Source organism: Schistocerca americana, chromosome 2 (assembly GCF_021461395.2).
Source record: "Schistocerca americana isolate TAMUIC-IGC-003095 chromosome 2, iqSchAmer2.1, whole genome shotgun sequence".
NCBI lineage: Eukaryota > Metazoa > Arthropoda > Insecta > Orthoptera > Acrididae > Schistocerca > Schistocerca americana.
Genome location: NC_060120.1, coordinates 650,128,609 through 650,138,744, shown reverse-complemented (window position 1 = coordinate 650,138,744; position 10,136 = coordinate 650,128,609).

The window sequence follows — 10,136 nt, the reverse complement described above, 5'->3', positions numbered from 1 at the left end:
TTCTCGTCGTGCTCGAGCGTGCATTATCTTGCTGATATTTACGCCCATTCTTTCTTTCACTGGTGCCTTGTACCGCGCTGACGCAGGGTCGGCAACGTTAGGCACGGATTTGGCTAGGTTGCCGCCATCCCATACCCCCCGGGACGGAATTAGTGTACCCTTGCTGTCTGCGGCGAGTGGAATAGTGCGAGCGTGTTCAGATGTCTGCGAGTCGTGTAACAGGCGGAACGTGGGGACCAGCCCGGTATTCACCTAGCGGGATGTGGAAAACCGCCTAAAACCACATCCAGGCTGGCCGGCACACCAGCCCTCGTCGTTAAGCCGCCGAGCGGATTCGATCCGGGGCCAGCGCGCCTACCCGAGTCCAGGATGCAGCGCGTTAGCGCGCTCGGCTACCCTGGTGGGTTCTGAAATTTACGCCCATATGGAAATGAAAAGAAATGGCACCCCATACCATCACTCATGGTCGTCAGGCGCTATGGAAGGCGACAGCCAGGCTGTATGCCACCGCTGTCCGGGGCGTCTCCAGACACGTCTTCGACGTGTAATCTCATCGACTGGAGGACTGGAGTAGAACTGTCTTCAGTCCGCTTCGAACAGAACCTAAATGACCAGTGAAGACGTGTCTGAACTGTCCTCCGCCAACGGCCCTACAGCCGGGAGTGATGGTGCGGGCTGCCAATTCTTTTCATAGCAGGACTCCTTTGGTTGTCATCAGCAGCACCCTTACACCACAGTGGTTCATCGACGATATTCTACGTCCCGTTAAGTTACGCTTCATGCAGGCCATCCTGAACTTACATTTCAAAAAACTTCAGAAGAAATTTTTGCGAACTGCTTTCAGTTTCGTTACAGTCATTAGACGTTTGATTTTCTTTCTGTGTTACTATTTTGTTATATTCTCATTTGTTGTTGATTAATACTGTCAATAATAGTAGTTACTTCCCTTGTAGAGCAAGTTTGTGATAATTGTAATCAGTTTTTAACATCTTCTTATTGTAGTAGCGGAACTTAGATAAAGTTGTTTTCTTGTTTCAATAATTGTAAAATTTTACCATGAGTGAGAAGTGTGGGCTTTGCCGTAGGTTCGTGAGTAGTGGATTACGGTGTGAGACTTGTTCGAAGTATTTTCACTGGGGGGAATGCAGTGGGGAAGCCAGTGGGCATTCTGGTGAGATCCTCTCCTGGAACTGCAGGTTATGTAGCAAGAGTAAGTTGATAGAGGAGCAGGAGCGTAAGATCTGTGCCCTTCAGGTGCAGTTGAAAAACGCACAGGAGGAGCTAGATAGGATGAGGAGGGAGAAGGGGGTTGGGGAATGGGAGCTGGCTGTTGGCAAGAGATCTGCTAGGAGAAGGAGATTTTCAGACAGTTTTACTATTGGTGTTTGTAATAGATATGACCAACTGTCAGAGTCTAGTGGAGAGGAATCTCTAGTAGCTGTAGATGTAGGAAGTATGCAGCAGACGTCAGCAGTTACGGTGGCTAGGACAGTTGCAAAGTCTAAGAGAAAGAAGAAGGTTCTGCTGTTAGGTAGTTCTCATGGTAGAGGTGTAGGCCAGCAGTTGCAGGAAGTTTTGGGGAGTGAGTACCAGGTCACCAGCATTGTGAAGCCTAATGCAGGATTGGCTCAGGTGACTTTTAACATAGGGGGGTTATGTAGGGATTTTACTAAAGAGGATCAGGTAGTGATTGTGGGTGGGGCTGGTAATAGTATTGATAGGGATGGGGAGTATGACATAGATGGTGACCTGGAAAAGATAGCCACTCAGACTGGCAACACGAATGTGCATTTCGTGGAACTGTTTCAGCGTCACGATCGGCCTCATCTTAATACAGCCGTCAGGCGTAATAACATGAGACTTGGGGGTGCGCTGATGACAGAAGGCATGGGTCACATTTCAGTGGTGTCGGTGGAGTCTATCAGTAGGACGGGTTTCACTAGACATGGCCTGCACCTCAACAGGTATGGGAGGGGAGGTTGGCAAAACTTGTAGGTGACAGCATAGGTGGAGGTGGTGGGATCACCCATGGGAAAATTCCGGTAGTTGTGGGTGTTAGAGCTGTACCTTTTTTAGATTGAAGTCAGCTGATAGGTATTCCTGCTTAAGGGAAGTCTCTCTAACAAAGAAGCCACTTTCTACAAAGCTTGGGTATCCGATTAATGAGAGAATTAGTATATTTCATCAAAATATACAAGGTATTAGAGATAAAGTTAGTGAACTGCTTATAGATGTTGACTCTGAAATTATTGGTATATCTGAACACTTCTTAAATAAGGAGATAATTCAGAGGCTTCCTTTACCAGGATACAGGTTGGCTGGCAGCTTTTCTAGGAGCTCTTTGCGGTGTGGGGGAGTAGCCATGTATGTGAAAAACGGTATCCCATTTGAGTCAATTGATGTTTCAAAGTACTGCACTGAAAAGGTGTTTGAATGTTGTGCAGGTGTGGTTAAATTTAGTGGAGCTAAACTTCTTACTGTTGTTATTTATAGATCCCCAGACTCCGATTTCACAACTTTTTTGCTAAAGCTAGAGGAGGTTCTTGGTTCACTTTATAGGAAATACAAAAAGTTAGTTATATGTGGTGACTTCAATATTAATTGTATAAGTGATTGTGCAAGGAAAAGGATGCTGGTAGACCTCCTTAATTCATATAATCTTATGCAAACCGTATTCTTTCCAACGAGAGTGCAAGGGAACAGTAGAACAACCATAGACAATATTTTTGTTCATTCGTCATTATTAGAAGGGCATTCTGTTAGCAAAAAGGTGAATGGCCTTTCAGATCATGATGCACAAATTTTAAGTCTAAAAGTTTTTTGTGCTGCAACACATGTTAAAGATAGTTACCAACTTTTTTGGAAAGCTGATCCAGTTGCTGTACAGACTTTTGTAAACCTTATCAAGGAACAAGAGTGGCAAGATGTTTATAGTGCTGATACAGTAGACGATAAATATAATGCTTTCCTCAAGACTTTTCTCGTGCTCTTTGAAAGTTGTTTTCCGTTAGAACGTTCAAAACAGGGTACTAGCACAAACAGGCAGCCTGGGTGGCTGACTAAAGGGATAAGAATATCTTGTAGAACAAAGTGGCAATTATATCAAAACGTTAGAAACAGTCAAAATCTAAATACAGCAGCCCATTACAAACAGTATTGTAAGGTGCTTAAAAAAGTTATTAGGAAGGCAAAAAGTATGTGGTATGCAGATAGAATAGCTAAGTCTCAGGATAAAATTAAAACCATATGGTCAGTCGTAAAGGAAGTGGCTGGTCTGCAGAGACAGGTCGAGAATATATAATCAGTGCGTAGTGGGGATGTCCGTGTTACTGATAAGTCGCATATATGTACAGTACTTAATAATCACTTTCTGAATATAGCAGGTGAACTAAATAGAAACCTAGTCCCAACAAGGAATCATATAGCGCTCTTAGAAAAAAGTGTTCCGAGACTGTTACCTGAAATGCTCCTCCATGATACTGACAAGAGGGAGATTGAGTTAATACTTAAATCACTAAAGACCAAGAACTCTCATGGATATGACGGGGTATCTAGCAGAATACTGAAGTATTGTTCCACATATATTAGCTCAGTACTTAGCCATATCTGTAACTTTTCCTTTAGGAGTGGTCGGTTTCCTGACCGATTAAAGTACTCGGTAGTGAAGCCACTTTATAAAAAGGGAGACAGGGATAATGTTGACAATTATAGACCTATTTCTATGCCATCGGTGTTTGCTAAAGTTATCGAGAGGGTTGTATATACAAGGTTACTGCAGCATTTAAATTCACATAATTTGCTGTCAAATGTACAGTTTGGTTTTAGAAATGGCTTAACAACTGAAAATGCTATAGTCTCTTTTCTCTGTGAGGTTTTGGACGGATTAAATAAAAGGTTGCGAACGTTAGGTGTTTTCTTTGATTTAACGAAGGCTTTTGACTGTGTTGACCACAAAATATTACTGCAGAAGTTGGAACATTATGGAGTAAGGGGAGTAGCTTACAATTGGTTCGCCTCCTACTTTAAGAACAGAAAGCAGAAGGTAATCCTCCGCAATATTGAGAGTGGTAATGATGTTCAGTCCCAATGGGGCACTGTTAAATGGGGCGTTCCCCAAGGGTCGGTGCTGGGGCCACTGCTGTTTCTTATTTATGTAAATGATATGCCTTCTAGTATTACAGGTGATTCTAAAATATTTCTGTTTGCTGATGACACCACCTTGGTAGTGAAGGATTTTGTGTGTAATATTGAAACATTATCAAATAATGTAGTTCATGATATAAGTTCGTGGCTTGTGGAAAATAATTTGATGCTAAATCACAGTAAGACTCAGTTTTTACAGTTTCTAACCCACAATTCAACAAGAACTGACATTTTAATCAGACAGAATGGGCATGTTATAAGCGAGACGGAACAGTTCAAGTTCCTAGGTGTACGGATAGATAGTAAGCTGTTGTGGAAAGCCCATGTTCAGGATCTTGTTCAGAAACTAAATGCCTACCATTAGAACAGTATCTGAAATAAGTGACATTTCAACACGAAAAGTAGTGTACTTCGCATATTTTCATAGGCTTATGTCATATGGTATTATTTTTTGGGGTAATTCTTCTGATTCAAAAAGGGTATTTTTGGCTCAAAAACGGGCTATTCGAGCTATGTATGGTGTAAGTTCGAAAACCTCTTGTCGACCCCTATTCAATAGTCTGGGAATTTTGACATTGCCCTCACAGTATGTATTTTCTTTAATGTCGTTTGTTGTTAGCAATATTAGCTTATTCCCAAGAGTTAGCAGCTTTCACTCAGTTAATACTAGGCAGAAATCAAATCTGCATGTGGAATGCACTTGCTTGACTCTTGTGCAGAAAGGAGTGCAGTATTCTGCTGCATCAATTTTCAATATGCTACCACAAGAACTCAAAAATCTTAGCAGTAGCCCAAACACTTTTAAGTCTAAATTGAAGAGTTTCCTCATGGCTCACTCCTTCTATTCTGTCGAGGAGCTCCTGGAAGAGCTAAAAAATTAAGCAAATTCCAGTGTTACATTCTTGATTTTCTTTATTTAAACTAACGACTTGTCACATGAATATGTTTCTTATATTTCATTTTATCTGTTTCTACAATCGTGTTATAATTTCATGTATTGACTCGTTCCATGACCATGGAGACTTCTCCTAAATGTGGTCCCACGGAACAATAAATAAATAAATAAATAAAAAAGATAACACCTGCCTGCACACGGCGAGAGTTTCTTCGTGCCTGCCAATCCCGATCTTGGCCAGTAAAGCAGCCAGATCTCTCCCCAGTCGAAAATGTTCGCAGCATTATGGGCAGAGCCCTACAACCAGCTCCGGATTAAGGTGATCTAAAGCGCCACTTGGACACAATTTGGCACGATATGCCTCAGGAGGACCTCCAGTAACTCTGTCAATCAATGCCACCCCGAATAACTGGTTGCATAAATACCAGAGTTGAACCAACACGTTGTTGACTTGCTTAATACGTTAAAGCTCTTTCTCCTAAATAAATCACTCTTTTTTTTTTTTTTGAAATTGTTTCCATTTGTCTGACTGTAAATGTAAATTATATCTACGTATTTCCACCCCATAATAGCCATAACTGTTCCATAGCTCTTAATGCATTTATCTACCTGTGAGACAAGACAGTCAATGCCTTCGTGGAAAAATGGTTGCAATTCCCTACGGAACCATGACTGTACCCAGGCCTGTTCCTCTTCATGAGAAGAAAATCAACGGTCACGAAAGTGGTTCTTCAGGGCTCCAAAAATATGGAAATCGTGTGGAGAGAGATGGGGGCTGTATGAAGGATGTGTAAGTGCTTCCCTGCGAAACTTCTGCAGCGTAGTCGAACAATCTTGACAAAATGTGGGCCTGCAAACTTCCAACAGCAGACGCTGTTGCGCAGCGCATCTTGCTGTGACAGGAGAGTTAAGCATGGATATGTTCGCGTATGTTTCGACAGCTAAGAAGGTGTGCCGTCCATGGTAGGCTGGACTGTGAAATCGCTGAGCGAGTGTCAAAGCGTCGTGAGCAGACGGCGGCAAGTTCCAGTTTCTTTCAGTGACTGGCGGACACTGAGACTATGAGAAATACTGCAGCTGCATGAGGGGGGGAGGGTAGTGAACCCACGCTCCGGCCTCGTGGTCTGGGAAAAACCCAGGCGTTTGGCGAAAAATACTGAAGAGGTAACTGATATGGCTAAGCTCAATAACCAGTACAGACACTAAAGAAATCTAAATTCAATAAAAACTGGTCCAGAATAGGTACAGAAAAGCCAGTAACACCGTTACAAAGAGAAAAATAAGATGAGTCCGTAGGTGAAAACGCGCGCTCTATCAAGCAGGTAGTTTTTAAGTTATTCGATGATAAAGATTTTACATCTAAAATAAACTTTGAAAATTAATATCTCCATAAAGTCTCTTGTGATTTTCATAACCTAATGTCCACAGACAGGTCTCATGGAGTTGTATCAGAACATAATAGTTGAGTTTTTATAAACATTGTGTGCGAGTGGTGTTCAATAAGTAATGCAACACATTTTTTTTCTGAAAGCAGGTTGGTCTTATTCAGGATTTCAATACACTATATCATTCCCAACTCTTCTAGCTACAAACCCCCTTTTTTCGACATAATTTCCATTCTGTGTGACGTCCTTGGACCAAACAGATGGAAGGTGCAAGCTCTGCGTTGTAGTGCGGATGAGGAGGAATGGTCCAATGAAGTTTCGTGAGCTCCTGTCGGGTGTGAAGACTTAATGTGACGCCTTTCGTTGTCATGGTGAAGGAGAAGTTCGTTTGCCTTTTTTGTGGCGACGAAAACGTTAGAGTCGATTGTTGCACCATGAGGGAACACATCAAACAGAATAACCCTTAGGAGTCCCAGTGGGACATCACCATGACTTCACTGGCTAAGGGTGCAGCTTTGAAATTTTTCTTTGGAGGAGAGGTTGTGTGGCGCCACTCCATGGATTGCCGTTTTGTATCCGGTTCAAAGTGATGAACCTATGTTTCATTGCTCTTGACAATGTTAGGCGAAATTGCCACAATCGGCCTCATACCTGCAAGCAATTCGGCACAGATGGTCCTTTGTTGCTCTTTATGATCTTCTCTTAAGTGGCGTGGAACCCAGCGGATGTCAGCACTACCAACAGAAACGTGCAGCTGAGCAGCGAAGTGTTTGTCTGTGATCCGTCGACCATCTCGAATAAGAGTGTCCACACGTTCCAACATTACAGGAGTCACAGCTGTATGTGGCCGGCCAGCGCGCGGGAGATCGAACTGATTTGCGCGACCTTGCGATGATAACAGTCAACTCGCCCAACGACTTACTGTGCTTTTGTTAATTTCCAGATCTCCGTAGACAATCTGCAAGTGCCTGTGGATATCTGGGATACTCTCATTTTCCGCCAAAAGAAACTCAGTGGCGGCGCTCTGTGTGGAACGCACTTCCGTTACAGACACCATTTTGAAGGTTATGTACAGTGCCGCCACCTATCGGAACTTAATGCAACTATATGGGCTGAAGCAGAAATATTTCTCGATGTCCCACGACAATTTTCGTATTTTTTCAACCGAGATTGGCAGGAGGAAAAAAGTTTTGCTTTACTTATTGAACACCCATCGTATTATAAACTACAGGCCCGAATCTGTATACTGTACATAAAAGTATACATTTTCCGCAAAATGACTAATAAAACGATGAAAGTAGTGACAGCGTAGCAAAGCAGACTTAGATATGACTAGCGGCAATGCGAATGCTTAAATTTCTTTGCTTGGTGTAGGAAATCATTTTTAGTAAATTGTTCGTACGTATCATATAGGACAAGGACTAGGTTTAATTAAGTTTTGATTTCAGTAGCCTTTGTGACTAAATAATCAACACAATCAAAGCACATAACAATATAAATTGAAATACTACATTGCTTGTACATATGATAGCAGCAGTTGTTAAATGAGACTATATGGTCAACAGAGTCAAATTAAATTATAGCATAAAGTGATATAACACGTAATTAAAAATATTTGATGATGTTTCAGAAATTCAGAGACAGAGTAGAAGCAGTGTTCAAGCAAGAACTGTTTCACCTTTACACTAAGTGTATTTAGTGGCGCTATGCATTTTAATTTAGGTGGCATATGATTATATAACCACAGTACAGTATGGTACACTCTTCTTTTGCGTAAGTTTTTATTGACTGTTTTTACTTCTGTCTAGATTCACATGTGTGTAAGTCATGGCTACGTTTGAAGATGTTTTCTTTTTTTAATATGCTCCTTTACACATATATAAAAGAAGAGGCAGTATTTTCAAACTTTTAAAAAGAGGTCTACAGGAATCCCTGCATTTACCTTTCTTTATAAACCTGAAAATCTTTTCCGGTATTTTAATTTTTTTTTAATGTTGAATTCCCCCAAAAATTATTCTGTATTGCAGTATTGACTGTATATTACCATAGTACATTGTCATGACAAATGAGCAGCTTGTATTTTGAGTGAGAATCCTAGTGGCATATGTAAGCATATTCAGTTTTTCATTTAGATTGCTAAGGTGCATCTCTCACTTCAGATCTTCCTAAAACTTTTTGTGACTCACATTTGAGACATTTTTCCTTAAACTGTGAGAACAGGCTTTGCAGGATGGAGGTTTTGTGTGGTGTGAAGTTAACTGCCATAGTTTTTTCCAGAAATTATAGAAGGCTATTGTTACTGAACCACTGTGCTAAACTATGCATAACTGATTTTGCAGTTCCTGTAGATTCTCCTCACTGTGTGATTTAGTACTGCAAAGAGTACTGAGGTTCCATCATGTTTTTTGCAACCAAGTCATTTCCATACAGGAGCGATAGGACAGGTCCCAGAACGGACCTTTGCGGTACACCATACTTGATTTTTTTTGTTAATTGCTGCAAAAACTAGATTTTTTACGTTTCACTCTCTTTGTGTTTTACTTCCGCAACCTTTTGACAATTGTTGAGGTATGATTGGATCCACCTTTCAGACTGGCCTCAAACTGCATAACTACTTAGCTTATGCAAGAGAATGCCATCAGCAGTAACATCAAAGCGTTTGCTAAGATCAGTAAATACTCCAAACCATGTTGCTTATCACACACTGAAGTTAATATTTCCTTTAAAAAGGCAGAAATTGCTGACAGGAGTACCTTCTCTGCTCTGAACCCATGTTGTGAGTCATTTATCAGCCTTTCTTTGTTTAACAGTGCTCTTAATCTTCTAAGAAACGTTTCTCCATAATGTCGCTGAAGCCTAGCAAAAAAACTTGCCTATAATTGTCAGTTTCACATTTTGCACCTTCGTTATGCGGAGCACTTACAGAATAATTTTTAGGTAATACCGTTATAATTTTAGATAGTTCCTCAGGTGTTGGTTGATACATGGACAACGTATTTGCATGTATTTTTAGACGTGACTGTACTCTCTTGTTGCCTGACTGCTTGTCATTATGTGTATTTATCAACTGCTGTGCTATGTTTGAGAAATAATGGTTAAAAGCACTAGCCACTTGTCTGAGGTCCGGCAGCCACTTTCATCTTTGTCAGATGTTTGCCGGAGCCAGAGCTGTGAACACATGTGTTTGAGCGACGGAAGGATCGCGTTTCGGTATCGTCTGCAAAAATTTGTAAGTGCTTCTAAATTCAAGGACTGGTGTTTCTTGCGAGTGTCGGCAGCGAATACTTAAAAATACAGGGTGTATCAAAAAGAATCATCCGATTTTTAAAAAATTCGGAACTGTTACATTATTTTAGCTATGTGCGTGAACAACGTACTGTTGGAAAGGGCAAAATCTCTAGTTGTACATGGTTCCCCCTAGGCAGCAGCAGTGTGCGCCCACTTCATTTCTCGTAAAAATGGTGTCGGGGCAACAGAAAGCGTTTTGTGTTCTACGTTTTACGCAGTGCGGGTCAGTAATAACTGTTCAGCGTGACGTTCGTACTAGGTATGGTGTGGAGCATCCTACAGAACAGAGCATTACACGATGGCATGAACAATTTCGAGGAACAGGTTATTCGTGTAAAAGCAAATCGCCGGGCCATCCGCCTGTGTCTGACAGGCGTCGAACGCATCCGCCAAAGTTTCACAATGAGACCGCGGCTCGACAGCTC